The 14,738-nt window shown below is 41.0% G+C and overlaps 1 protein-coding gene and 1 long non-coding RNA gene across 7 annotated transcripts in view; one reads left to right on the top strand and one right to left on the bottom strand.

Moving 5' to 3' along the window:
* The window catches only part of Stim1 (stromal interaction molecule 1), a 157,930-nt gene that overhangs the window by 10,320 nt on the left and 132,872 nt on the right, over positions 1 to 14,738 (top strand). The gene's annotated exons all lie outside the window — the stretch shown is intronic.
* On the bottom strand, positions 621 to 12,876 carry LOC121144099. Of its 2 annotated transcripts, XR_005881422.1 has the most exons (4): positions 12,756 to 12,876; positions 8,963 to 9,043; positions 3,377 to 3,545; positions 621 to 1,199 (listed from the first exon to the last, which is right to left on the bottom strand). It is a non-coding gene; the product is annotated as an uncharacterized LOC121144099 (long non-coding RNA). The 2 variants fall into 2 exon arrangements; XR_005881421.1 differs by lacking the exon at positions 8,963 to 9,043.

Raw genomic sequence — 14,738 nt, 5'->3', positions numbered from 1 at the left:
CTCTTTTAAGTTGTCTTCTGACCTCCACATACATCTGTGACAACTACACCTGCACACCACACACCACACACAACACACACACCATTAATAAAATAAAACAAATATTCAACTCCAGATCAGTTTGGGACCAACAAACTCATTTTATTTGGAAGAAGTATTAATTAATTCATCATTGTGTGTGAGCATGATGTATGTGTGTGTTGGGAGAATGGTGCATGTGTAGAGATGAGAGGAAAACGTTTGGTAATAAATTCTTTAGTAGTGTCCTTGTTCGTTTTTTTTCCAACTTGACACAAGCTGTAGTCATCTGGGAAGGGGAACCTTAACTGAGAAAATACCTCTATCAGATTGCCTATAGATAAGTCTGTGGTACACTTAATGGTTAGTGAAGGCCCAGATCACTGAAGGAGATGCCATCCTTGGGTTAGTGGTTCTGGGATGTAGAAGAAAGCAGTTTGAACAACCCAGTAAGCCTCTTTATTCCATGGTTTTTGCTTTAGTATATGCTTTGGCTTTTCCATGATGGACTCTATCTAACCTGTGATGGTGTTTTGTCATAGCAATAGAAAGCAACTAAGACATGTGGATTCCAGGGGTTGAATTTAGGTTGCCAGGCATTGCACGTGCTTTTATTGACTGAGCTATTTGGATAGTCCATGTATGTAGGATTTTAAAGAGGCCAGGCTCTTATAATTACAATTCCTCAGAAGAAAATGATTAAAAGTGCTGGGATATCTAGAATGTAGAGGCCCTGGGTTTGATCCCCAGAATTGGGAGGAGGAGGAAAAATAAGAGTAAAGAGTGGTAGGGAAAACTAATTCCACAAAGGACTGCTGAGAGGAGGGGCAGTTGGGAAATGAGGGGTAGAGCTGGATAGATCCCTAGACAAATTGTGATGATTGGTTTTGGTTTTCAAAAATGTCAGATTTGGCCACACTATGAAATTAGGGGATTTAGAGTTCTAGCCCCTTTCTTTACTAACTGTATAGACCTATTGAAGAGGCAGTCATTTCTCTCTGCCCTGGTTCCTTTATTTGTCCTAAAAATCGAGAACTTTGAAGCTTTATAAGTTACAACATGATGTGAGGTATTTGGGTCCTCTCAGCCTTGTTTCTTGTGGGCCCAAAACTTCAGTGAGACTCTGAAGGTCTTCACCTCCAAGGGTAGTTGCATCTGCTGTCTTTCTTCAGAAGTAGAATCTGGGTGTAATGGAACAAAGCTTTTATCTCAGGCTTACTTTTGGCCTTGAGAAAATGGTTAATAAAATCTGGTTGCCAGTATTTGACCTTATATCTGGGTTGAACTTTCCCCCTTTTTTTCTGGATATAACCATTTTCTTAGGCCCACCTGTAGTCTTGAAATAGTTGAGCAGATGGGCTTGGTCCTTAATTGTGTTGATTACTTATTGGTGCATAGCAAATCATGACAAAATTTCCAGGCTTAAAATAAGCATTTTTATCTCTTTGTTTTTGCAGGTCAGGAATCTGAGTTGTAGCTTAACCCAGGTGCTTGTGTGTTGGCTTCTTTCATGAGGTTACAGTCAAGCTGTTGGCTAAGTCTAAAGGCTCAAATAGGACAAGAGTATGTGCTTCCAAGCTAATTTACATTGCTGTTGGCTGGCTTTGGTCCCTTGTCACATGGGCTTTTCTATTGAGCAGTCTTATGACATGAGACTTGGCTTCCTTCTCCCAGAATAAGTGATAAGGGCATAGGGAGAGGATACTCTGGATAAATGGCTCAAACTTGTTATTGTCTAGCTTTAGAATTATTATGCTATCATCTCTTCCATAATTGTTAGGACAAAGTCATTAAGCTCAGCCCATATTCAGTGATGGATCACACAGACTATGAAGACCAGAAGGACAGAGATCATTGGAGCCATCTTTAGCACACATCTGGTACAAGAGCCTTAGAAACTATGCTTTCTAGGTGCTATAGCCTTTTGAATTTTCCTTTACTTCTCTTGTTTATTTTTAGAGTCTGTTCATCTGTTTGCCTGACTTTTTTTTTTTTTTTTTTTTTTGGTTTTTTGAGACAGGGTTTCTCTGTATTGTTTTGAAGGCTGTCCTGGAACTCGCTTTGTAGACCAGGCTGGCCTCGAACTCACAGAGATCCACCTGCCTCTGCCTCCCAAGTGCTGGGATTAAAGGCGTGCACCACCAACACCCGGCTTTTTTTTTTTTTTTTTTGACACAAGGTCTGGTATAGCTAAGGCTCGCCTGAATTCCCAATTTTCCTGCTTCTACCTCTAAAATTCTGGCATTATAGACCTTTGCCACCTTGCCATGAATTTAGAACCAATTTTTTTAAAGGTGGGGTTATAGTTCTGGCTGGTCTGGAACTTGCTATTTGGACGAGATTGGTCTCAGACTCACAGAGATTCCTTGGTTTCTGTCACCCAAGTGGTGGAATAAAGTACACTTTACTTTATTTGTACATCACCATTCCCAGAAACATGAGAATCACTAAAAAATTGTTTATTTATTTACTTATTTCATTTTTTCAAGACAGGGTTTCTTTGTGTACCCTTGGCTGTCCTAGAACTAGCTCTGTAGACCAGGTGGACCTCAAACTCACAGAGGTCTGCCTTTTTCTGCTTTCCAAGTGCTGATATGAAAGGTGTGTACCACCACCTAGTTGGATTATTTATTATTACTCTGTGTGTGTGTGTGTGTGTGTGTGTGTGTGTGTGTGTGTGTGTGTTTATGCCACAGTGTGCTTGTGGAGGTCAGAGGATGACTTTGGGAAGCTGTTTGCACTAGGGTTTTGGACATTAAAATTGGGTCACTAGGCTTGCATGGCAAGTTCTCTGAGTCTGCTGAGCCACCTCACTGGCCTTTCCTCCTAGGAATTTAGAGTTTTTTGTGTTTCCTTTGGCATCACTCCTTTTGATTCATATGTGACTTCTTTCCCCCTCTCCTTGCTTTTCTTAGACCCAGTCCTAATTAGCTTTTTATCTTAGGCTCTGGTCCTGCCCTCCCAACAACTTTTTGACAAATGGCGTTGGAGTCTCTGCTGCTACAACTTGGTTTCTATACATAAATTTAGAGGTATAACTGAAGTGACTTTTACACATTGACAGATGAAAAACCTACTCTGGTAGCACATGCTTTTAATCTCAGCAGTTAGGAGGCAGAGGTAAGCAGATCTCTGGGAGTTTGAGTCCAGCCTGGTCTACAAAGAGAGTTCAGGCAAACTAGGACTGACTACATTGTGTGATTCTGTCCTGAAAAGAAAAGAAAAACAGTTACTCTGTCATTTTGGCCATTGGCATTAGGGACTGAGATTTCACATCCCAGTATGTAATACCCGGAAGGGGGTTTAGGTAGCATGTCTTATAAATGTCTTATTTTATGTATGAGAAGAACAAATTTACCTGATGTATTGCTAAGCCAGTAATAGTAGCTGTTTCTTTGATTCTCACTTAGTGTTGTTCCCACGCTGTGGGGGAGCCTCTCAACTATATCATGGATAGCTTCCACAGTGAAGTCTCCAGGACCCAAACAGAAGAGAGGTCCAACTTCTGCTTCTTAGGTCCTGCCCAGCTGGAAAACATTTATATAAGGTTCATAAAAATAAGTCCAGCAGTATTATTGCATGTGATGACTAATATCTGTGCTCTGTACTACCCTCTTGGCAAACAATAGATCTCTGTCCAGGGATACAAAATAGACTTCTGAAGGAGGTGGGCCTTATGTCATATGTCTCCCCATCCTTTGACTCAGTGGGTCGTACTATGGATTTGAAGCTTCCACAGACAGCAGTGATGTGTAATATATTAAGCCTTGTAGGGTTACTTGTGGTCACCTGGAAAGTTCCAAGGAGAAGCTTTGTTGGCATTGGGAATCTAATGAACTCTTTCCTGTTACTACAACTTGCTAGGGCAGGTGAGGGTCATTAGGGCAGACTATAGCTCTGTCATGGTTTTTAGAGTGGAGTAGGTTGTTTTGTGTGAGAGAATATGAAAGGAAAAGACTGAAATGAGCCAGCAGCAGTATAACTTTGTTTTCTGCTGGGTAACTGAGAACAGAGAAGGTTCAGGTGCTGCAGTCTCTGTTGCTTTCTGAACTCAGGGGTCCAGCTCCAGAGAAGTTTACTCACTTTCTTTCTCTGTTCTCTTCATTGCATTCTTGGCACATTTCTTTATCTTGGTCTACCAAATACTTGATTATTATTTTTTTTTTTTGAGACAGGGTCTCACTGTGTAGTTCTTGCTGCTCTGGAACTCACTGTATAAACCAAGCTGTCCTCGAACTCACAGACATACAGATTTGCTTGGCTGTTTCTCCCAGGTGCTGGTATTAAAGGTGTGGTGGCTAAATATGCTATTTACTGCTTCTCTTATATTTATTTATTTATTTTTGCTTTTGACTTTTGAAGACAGGGTTTCACTGTGTATCTCTGGCTCTTCTGGTACTCACTCTGTAGACAAGGCTGGCCTCAAACTTTCAGAGATCTGCCTGACTTTCCCTTTTGAATGCTAGGATTAAAGGTGTGCACCACCACTGCCCATCTTTTTGATAATTTATTTTTATTTTATGTGCATTGGCATTTTGCCTGCATGTATATCTGTGTGAGGGTGTTGGATCCCCTGGAATAGGAGTTACAGACAGTTGTGAACTGTCATGTGGGTGTTGGGAATTAAACCCAGGTCCTCTGGAAAAGCATTTTATGCTTTTGACTACTGAGCCACCTCTCCAGCCCCCCTCTTATTTTTTATTATGTCAATTACTTCCAGAATGTTTTCCTCCATCTCGTTTGTTCTTATCTAGTTTCTCCATCCTCAGGGCTAGCTATGACATACCTCTCTCATCGCTGGTCAGAGTCTGGTGGCACTTACCATCTCCAGTACTGTGTACCCACGTCACACTGGGCTTATGCTTCTGCATTGAGAGGCAGTGTTACGTGTTGTCAGAGAACTGGGGCAAGCCACAGTATTGCAAGACTGCAAGGCTTGGCAGGTAGAAGAAGCCTAGTACTTGTTAAAACAAAACAAATACTTGATATTGGCTTGTTACCTTTCTAATGATATGACTTCAGTTATAGTACCTTCATATTGGAAAATGGACTTCAGAGAGAGCTATTGTATATGAGGGTTTTAAAACCAATTTTAAAATCCTCTTGTTTGTGTATTTCCATGTCTTTTGAGGGTAAGGGTTTGATTTGTTGACCATGGTGTGTAAAAGTATCTAGCTTATTCCTGTGTCTGTCACAGTGCTGGTCAGAGAACATGTGTTTCATAGATATTTGTTGAATAAACAAATGAATACATAATAATGAATTAATCCCTGGATTGGGTAAGAGGGTAGTGAGAGCACCAAATAAATCAACATTGGTTTCTAAAAAGGTTTAGGTAAGCATGCCTTGGGATTAGAGGTTGAATTTGCATGGCTGGTGTCTTGATGCTTTTGTGGGCATTGTTTTCTGCCTGGTCTAGTACTTCATCTTTATTTCTTGTTTTTTTTTTTTTTTCTAGACAGGGTTCCTCTGTCGGTTTGGAGGCTGTCCTGGAACTAGCTCTTGTAGACTTCATCTTTATTTCTTAAGTGCCTAAAGAAGCTGTGCTTAATGACAGCTTCAGTCATCCTCTGGGGAACATTTGCCAATGTCTCTCTCTGGTTGGCAGTTTTTGTTTGGAACAGTCATGACTACCTTGATCAAGTGGCTGCAGCAGGAAAGGAGGAAGGATAGGCCTCAGGAGGACATGACCCCTCTGGACAAGGCTTCCTTGGGTCCTGCTGCTCTATCTTTGGTTCTGTGGTCTATATGGGTTTATTTCAGGTTAGACATGCCACAACCAGATAAACAGAATGAACTTTTAACTACTTTTCTTAGCCTGGCTTGTGGGCTGGAGGAGGGAACCTTCTTTTATGGTCTCCACTGCTGTGCTGGTTGTGTAGAAAGGAGATGGGAGAGTCATGTGTTGATTGCTTTTAAAATGTTATCAGTGATGCTGAGAACTCCTTGGACCTTTCAAGGCATTAAGGAGGGGCCTTTCTGGACTTCATGGAAGATTTCAAAAGAAGACAGCCCATTGTGCTGTCTGCATGGCCCAAACAGAACAAACCTGCCCCTTTCCTCTGTTACCCATATTCCCAAAGTTCCTGGCTGCCTTGTGTTGAGCTCTGGTCTAGGTAATGACCAGAGATCTCCCTGGCAGGCAGGCAGGCAGGCTTCCAAATCTCATGTGTGTCTAATTTTCAAAGTGTGATCCAGTAGTTCTGTACTTGTTTGGCCTCTCTGGGTTATCTCAGGCCTCTCAAGAAGCTCTCAGAACTCTCATCACTACAGTGAATGTTAAAACAAATGTGCCTATGTTTGCCAAGTTCTCAGAGCCAGATTCTAAAATATACCAGCCAGGGAAGATGGATGCCTGCATCCCTAGGTTAGAAAGAAATCTGTGCTTTGTGTTTGTATGTTGTTGGAAGATCAAATCTCCATTGATCTTTTTTTGAGAAACTTGTTAACAGGGGTAAAGGTCACTGGAACTCATACTTCATATCTCTAAAGAGATAAATATTCAATTCACACAATTCAAATAACTCACCTGGGCAGTGGTGGTCCTTGCCTTTAATCTCAGCATTCAGGAGGCAGAGACAGGTGGATTTCTGTGAGTTCCAGATCAGCCAGGTCTGAGTTCCAGGATAGCCAGGGCTACATAGAGAAACCCTGTTTGAAACCAAATGATAAGAATGATGAGCCGGGCGGTGGTGGCGCACGCCTTTAATCCCAGCACTCGGGAGGCAGAGGCAAGTGGATCTCTGTGAGTTCGAGGCCGGGCTGGACCGACAGCCTCCAAAACAATACAGAGAAACCCTGTCTCGTAAAAACCAAAAAAAAAAAAAAAAAAAAAAAAAAAAAAGAATGATGATGGTAGCTAGGATTTGTTGAGCTTCTGGGTAAAGTTTTACAACTATTTAACAACCCTTACTGGTCTATATTGTTCACTGTGTTTCTGAGAATTTAAGGTAATTTTCTTAGGATGACTAAATTGGGATTTGAATTGAGCTTTATCTGATCCCAAGACCAAAAAGAATTCTATTTTTGTTTAATAACTCCCATGGAAGGAAAGAAACTGCTATCTGGATTTAAGTAAAGATAAGCATTTTGACCAGAAACAATACAACTGTTAATGGTATTAGTTTGTTCCACCATGAAGTGTCCTGAAAGAAGCTAAAATTAGGAGTTTGGGGGTTGTAGCGAGAGAAAGATCGACTGTTTTACTTACAAATTTTGAGTAGGTAGTATTACTTGGTGAGGTGTTTAGCTGCTGAGTGGTTCATATTCAGTTTGTATCTCTCAAAAAGTAGTACTCTGGTTGGGTTGTTCTAGATAGGAGAATTAGGATAGTGACTGGATACACCATGCAGTGTCTTTACTTTAGTTAACATTTGACATAGTGTTATATGTGACAATCACTATCCTATAGAAGTATTTAGTATAATAGCAGGAGCCAGTTCTATTATTTTATTTTTTAAATAAAGGTTCTTATCTAGCCCAGGATGGCTTCAAATCCTATGTGTAGCTCTCCTGATCTTCTTGCTTCTACCTCTCAAGTCCTAGGATGACAGGTGTGTGCCATCACTCCCTGTTTATTTGGTATGAGGATCAAGCCCAGGGCTTTGTCTAACCAACTGAGCTCCCTGTTCTGTATTAGGAATAAGCTAAATACTCGATACTCCGTGTGTGTGTGTGTGTGTGTGTGTGTGTGTGTGTGTGTGTGTGTGTGTGTGTGTGTGTGTGTGATGGTGGCCAGAATACAATCTTGGGAGTGCTGTCTACCATATGCTGACCACCATATTTTGAGACAGGATTTCTCATTGCCCTTGAACTCACCAAATAGACTAAACTAGTTAGTCACCAAGCCCCAGGATCTGTCTATCTTTAACTCACAGTGTATTACCAATGTGTGCTACCATGACTCTCTCACCTGACTTTTTTTTTTGGTTTTTACGAGACAGGGTTTCTCTGTATTGTTTTGGAGGCTGTCGGTCCAGCCCGGCCTCGAACTCACAGAGATCCGCCTGCCTCTGCCTCCCGAGTGCTGGGATTAAAGGCGTGCACCACCAACGCCCGCTCATCTGACATTTTTAAGAATTACATTTTATTCATTATTTTGTGTATATGTATGTATGCATGTGGGCACATGTGTGTTGTGGTCAGAGGACAGGAATAGATTCTTTCCACTATGTGGGTCCTGGGGACAGAGCTAAGGTTGTCAGATTTGGAGGTAAGATGCTGAGCTGTCTTTTTTTTTTAAGATTTATTTTTATTTAAATTTTATTCTCCCTTTTTTGTTTTGTTTTGCTTCTTGTTTTTTTTTTTTTTTTTTGAGACAGGATTTGTATGTGTAGCCCTGGTCATCCTGGAACTCCATCTGGAGACTAGGTTGGCCTCAAAGACTCAGGGATCTACCTGCCTCTGCTTCTGGAATCCTGGGATTAAAGGTATGAACCCCTGCCTGACTTTATTTTTATTTAAGTTTTAGAAGATTTACTTATTATTTTGTAATATGAGTGTTTTGCTTGCATGTTTACATGTGCATCATGTGTAGGCCTGGTGCCCATTGAGGTCAGAAGTGACTGAAGTTAAACAAGGTTGTAAGCTACCATATAGGTGCTGGAAATTTAATCTGGGTCTTCTGCAACAATAACAGACCCTCTTAACTATTGAGCCAACTCTTCAACCCTAATTTTATTTTTTGTGACAGAGTCTCACTACATATCCCTGGCTGTCCAGGAACTCACTAAGCAGACTAGGCTGGCCTAAAACTAGAGATGTGTCTGCCTCTACCTCCTGGGATTAGAGACATACACCAATACTCCTGGCTCTTGTTTTTATTATTTTTTATGTTTACTTATGTGTCTGTATGTGAATATGTGCACATACGTGGTGATGCCTCTGGAAAAAGAAGTGTAGAATACCATTGAATTGGAGTTGTAGACGGTGGTAGTGAACCTACCTCTGCAGGTAGTAGGAACTGAACTGGAGTCTTCTGGAAGAGCAGTAACCACTCTAAGGCGCTGAACTATCTCTTGAGTCCCTGGCTCAAAAAACAAAACAAAACAAAAAACCCAAACAAACAAAACACCAAAAATAAAAACAAGCAAACAAACAAACAAAGACATGGCTTCTGGGTGTCAAACTTAGGTCTTTGTGCTTTCAAGTCAAATTCTTTAGTGGCTGATCTATCTCCCCAGTTCACATGATCTTTTTAATTTTCATAACAGGTCTCTTATTGTGCAAGGTGCTATCTAGACTCAATGACTTGTGATATTTGTATATATATATATACATATCTACATATGTATATATATACATCTATATATGTATCTATCTATCTGTCTATATATATATATATATATACACACACACACACACATATATAAATTTCTCTCTCTATATATACTTTGTTTTGAGACAGGGTTTCCTCTGGCTGTCCTAGAACTTGCTTTATAGACCAGGCCAGGCTAGCCTCAAACTTACAGAGATTCACCTGTTTCTGCCTCCCAAGTACTGGATTTCAAGGCATGCACCCCCACACCTGGCATGATATGTATTAGTAGTCCTGTTGGAAGAAAGAAGGGAGAAGCTTTGTGGAGGCTTAGTGGGCCTTCTGGTACTAAAGGCAGAAATATAAGGAAGGTTGAGGGAAACATTCCAGTTAGAGCCAATATTATGAGTAAAGGTATGGAGAGAGAAAAACTGAAGTTTTGGGAAACATTAGTTCAGATTGCTTGTATTGTGGTAGCTGTGCAGAAAAGCACTATAAAATAAGTGCAAAAGGTTCGTTGAAGAAAGGTAATGGAGGTTCCGAATGTTAGGTTAAAGAGTTTAGACGAGTGTTTCTCAACTTGTGGGTTGTGACCTCTGGTGTTGAATGACCCTTCTATAGGGGTCACATATCAGATATCCTGCATATTTGGTATGATTGATGTTTTCATTACGATTCATAATAGTAGCAAAATTACAGCTATGAAGTAACAACAAATGATTTTATGGTTGGGAGGGGCACCACACCATGAGGAGCTGTATTAAAGGGTCACAGCCTCAGGAAGGCTGAGAATCACTGATTTAGAGTTTATTCCTACGCAGTGAGAAATCCTTGCAGATTTTGAGGGAAGTGACAAGGCCCAAGTTGTGCTTTAGGAAGATTGAATCTCATAGAATATTCATAAACCATTGGTGAGAGTAAGATTGAAGGCAGAAAGCTTGAAAGGAGACTTGGAAATTGTCCCTAAGCAGAGGAGATAAGAGTCTGCTGTGGAGGCAGAATAGGTAGACTTAAGTATAGTCAGAGAAAGAAAGAAGAGTTGAAGCCACACCAGTGTTTTGAATGCAGTAAGGAGATTTATTGTGCCATTAACAGAAAACATGGCAGCCAGGAATGCCAAGTGGTAGGGCCATTGACCTTATGTGAAGTGCTGGGCAAGGGGCCATACTCCACAACGTATTCCTGGAATCACTTTTTAGCTATTAAGTTAGCTAATAAAGATGGGCCTTTGTTCCAGGAACATCAGAAAGGGTCATGGAGGTAGATGGTCCTGAATTCAGCCCCGTGCTTTGTCGTTTTCTATTTGTTGTTGTTTTTTAGATAGGACCTCATTAGCCCAGGCTGGCCCCAAACTCATGTAGCAGACACTTGAAATTTAAGAGCACACTACCTTTTCCAGTAAAAGGTTGAAAGAGCTTGGATCCCCTCACCTCTCCTCCTCTTCCTTCCCCTCCCCCTCCCCCTCCCTTTCATTTCTTTTTTCATTATGTAACACTGCCTGTCCTGGAACTTAATATGTAGACCAGGCTAGCTCTGAATTTACTGAGATTTACCTGCCTCCTGAATATGGAGATTAAAGGTATGCACCACCATGCCTGGCCATACTTTCTCTCCCTTACCCTGTGTGAGAATGTCTCATTATGTAGCCCAAGGCTATCATGACCTTTCTGCCTCAGCTTCCTCCTGGTTCTAGAACTATACACCATCATACCTGCCCTTTTCTTTTCTTTCCATTCTCTTTTGTTCTGTCATTCATTTGTTAATTTGTTATTTTTCTTTCAGCCTCTCATTCTGTAGCCTAAGATGACCTAGAATTCATTGCCTGGGCTGGCCTGGTACTCTTAACAATCTTTAATCTCAGTCTTCCAAGTGCTGGGATTATACTGGTGAGCCAACATACTCTGTTACATTTTTTCTTTTTAAAGACAGTGTAGCCTTGGCTGTCCTAGAACTCGCTCTGTAGACCAGGCTGCCTCTAGTTCACAGAGATCCGCCTGCCTCTGCTTCCCAAGTGCCACCATCACCTGACTTTAAAAAAAATTAATTGATAACAGGAGAATGACTGTATTACATTGACATTATGTCTGATTCAGTTGTAGAGTAGAGGACTTCAGCTCCTGAGGAAATGTGAAGTTCATTGGCTTTGGAGTATTATATCTTCTTTATTTTAAAGGATTTTATTTTTACTTTTCACTTATTGCCCCCCTCACCCCATGTGTGTGCACTTGCAGGTGAACATGTTTGAATGCTAATGGTAGCTGGGTGTCAGATCCCCTGGATCTGGAGTTAAAGGCTGTTGTAACCCCCCAATGTGGGTACTGGGAACTGAACACAGGCCTCTTTGAGAACAGTATGCAATCTAACCACCATCTTCCCAGTCCCATACAACATTTTAATTAAGTTGACAATATTTTAATTAAGTTTAATTATATCCCAGACTGTTCTCAACTCACTATGTAGCTGAGGATGATGACCTTGAATTTGTGAGCTTCCTGTCTCTACTTGAATTCTGGGACTGTAGGCATGTACCACCACACTTGGTTTTGTTTTGCTTGTGTTTTGTTGTTTTCTTTTGGTGTTGGGGCCTGAACCCAGGGCCTTATGCATGCTAGGCAGGTACTCTACCACTGTATCCCTAGCCCTCTTTTGAGTTTTGAAATCAGTTCTATCTCTGAGGACCTCCCCTTTAAAATATAAATATTAGGGCCAATGAGATGGCTCAGTAGGAAAAACACTTGCTGTACAAACTTGAGGATCTTAGTTCCAATTCCTGGAATCCATATAAAAGTGGGAGGAGACAACCAACTCCCCAAACACCCCCAATTCCTCCCCCCCCAGTTTAAAATGCAAGTTCAGCCAGGCATGGTGGTACACACATTGAATCCCATAGTAACCCCAGCACTGGGAGGTAGAGGCAGTGGATCTCTGTAAGTTCCAGGCCTGGTCTACATAGTGAGTTCTAGGACAACCAATGCTATAGAGAGAAACCCTGTCTAAAAACAAACACACACACACACACACACACACACACACACACACACACACAAAATCAAGTACAAGCATTTTTAAAATAGTAAAATCCATAAGTTAATGTAAATATTTAAAACAATACAAAAATACAAGTGCTATTTTGATGAGGTTACTTTTAAAAAAAGGTTTATGTATTTATTTTTTATGTATATGAGTGCTCTATCTGTGTATATAAATTTATGTGAGAAACGGGCACCAGATCTCATTATAGGTGGTTATGAGCCACCATGTGGTTGCTGGGAATTGAACTCAGAACCTTTGGAAGAGCAACCAGTGCTCTTAACCACTGAGCCATCTCTCCAGCCCGATAGGGTTACTTTTGAACTGAGGGATCAAAACTTGCCCTTGCTCCCTAGAATTCTAGCATGAATTAGGTTGGGATATGGTTACTGTGAGAATGGGCTACAGTAGGACTCTGGGTTGGGGGAGCAGTTCTGTTAGCTAAGCTTACCTGTACATGAAGGGCGTCAGCATCACAAAGCATACTAGATATTGCCTGTCTTGTAGCCCCTACTCAGCTGTTCTTCTGAGCTGAGCATATGCCTATACTATGCCCTCACACAGAACTTGGAACCTGGTGAGTCTGATTCCCTATGGAATTCAGTGATGAAAATTAGGGCACTTGAATAGCTCTAATTGGCTGAACCGTGTGAAGGGCAGAAGCTTTCCCTGGGGGCTCTCTTTAATCTCCTATAGTTTTAGACTTTTAAGGTTGAACTAATTAAAACATGCTGGCAGTTGGACCCAATACTTTTCCTTGCACTAGGTTTTGTTTCAGCCTCCTGGAAGTCTAGCATTTGCCATAGACTGCCTTTCTTGAGGAGCAGGAGTGGGTTTCAATTTCCTCATGTACTAAATACACTATGATGTGACATTTGTCCCGTATAGGCTGCCAGACATCTGGTGGTGAAGTGAAATGTGTGCTGAGACCTGGATATGTCCTGGATTTGCTATTTTCAGACTACTAATATGCCCCTGAGGTTCATTTCTTATTTTGTTGTGTCTCCCCCCACCTCCCATGGGTTTATTCTGTTAGCTGGCAAGTAATTTCTCTTTTTTTGGAGTATCCTTCCCTGGTGTGCGTTCCTGCTCTAACCAGAAAAAGGAATAAGGAAAGGATATTTATTGAGTCCCACCATGTGTCATATCAGGCACAACTTTGTTTTGGGATATGCCTCATAATGTCTGTGTTATAGGCAAGGAAGTGGAGAGAAGGGAAAGTATGCCTGATGGTCATTACAGCTTGTTATCAATCAAATCAGAATTTAGGTATCTGTTAAGCTTCTGGTTACTTTCCCCAAGGTGGCATAAATGACCTCATGCTTTTGTTGTTGTTTTGCAGTCAATTGTTCAGATTAATCATGAATTTCTAGACTCAATGAATCTTCTATGTCAACCTCCCAAGTAGCTAGGACTTCGTATTTACCACTGTCTTGTTCTTATATCCTTTTATCCTTTTAAACCTAGCCAACTTCTCACTTTCAGGAAGTCGTCTCTAATTTCTAAAGTCAAACACTGATTCCTCTGCTCTCCTTAACTGACTTCTCCTATTTCTTCAAGGAGATCTGAATGAAGTTGTAAGGTTGGGATTTCAGCTGTCACGACAGACTGATGAAAGTCAGGGTTTGGGCAGAGTCTTGGCTAGTTCTCTGAGTAAAGTGCAGCCTGTGGTTTGCTTAGTGTGGTGTTTTATTCTGGATGCAACAGATCTCCTTCCAAGGGCATTCTGCTTCTCCAGAGGTAAGTATTATTTCCTTTGGGTTACTTTTCCTGGTGTGTGGCTTTAAAGTTACCTTTGCAGACAGTAGAGCTAGGCTCATTGGTATTAGGATAGAGGAGTATAATGAAGTTTCAGTTGCTGGACTTTGCCTGCTGACTGAATTTATTATTATTATTATTTTTTGCAAGGACATACTGAATTATTAACCCAGCATTTGGGACATATACTTTCTGTAACATTTGCTCTCTGAAATGCATCACTTCACAGAATAAATAGGCTTTCCTGGAAGAGGCAAGCATGTGTAAAGCCATTTTTAAAATAAGTTGAATTTTCTTTCTCAATGACTGGAAAATAATTGTAAAAGTATTTTTTTAAGCCTGTGGTAGTGTCGTACACCTTTAATCCCAGCACTTGGGAGGCAGAGGCAGGCAGATCTCTGAGTTTGAGGTCAACTTGGTCTACAAAGCAAGTTCCATGACAGCCAGAGCTATTACACAGAAAAAACCTATCTGGAAAACCAAAACCAAAACCAAAACCCAAACCAAACCAATTATTGGGGGCACTTTTCTGTGAAAATAGGATATATACTTTTAAAAAAAGTTTTAAAAAATGATCTTTAATTATGTGTAGGTTGTGTGGATCTGTGTGTGGTTAGGTTCATGTGAGCGCAGGTGTTCTTGGGGCCAGTGGTGTCAAATCCTTTGGAGCTAGAGT

This window comes from Mesocricetus auratus, unplaced genomic scaffold, assembly GCF_017639785.1.
Source record: "Mesocricetus auratus isolate SY011 unplaced genomic scaffold, BCM_Maur_2.0 Super-Scaffold_4256, whole genome shotgun sequence".
NCBI classification, from domain to species: Eukaryota; Metazoa; Chordata; class Mammalia; order Rodentia; family Cricetidae; genus Mesocricetus; species Mesocricetus auratus.
The sequence above is the reverse complement of the archived record's forward strand: the minus strand, read 5'-3'. Positions and strand labels throughout refer to the sequence as shown.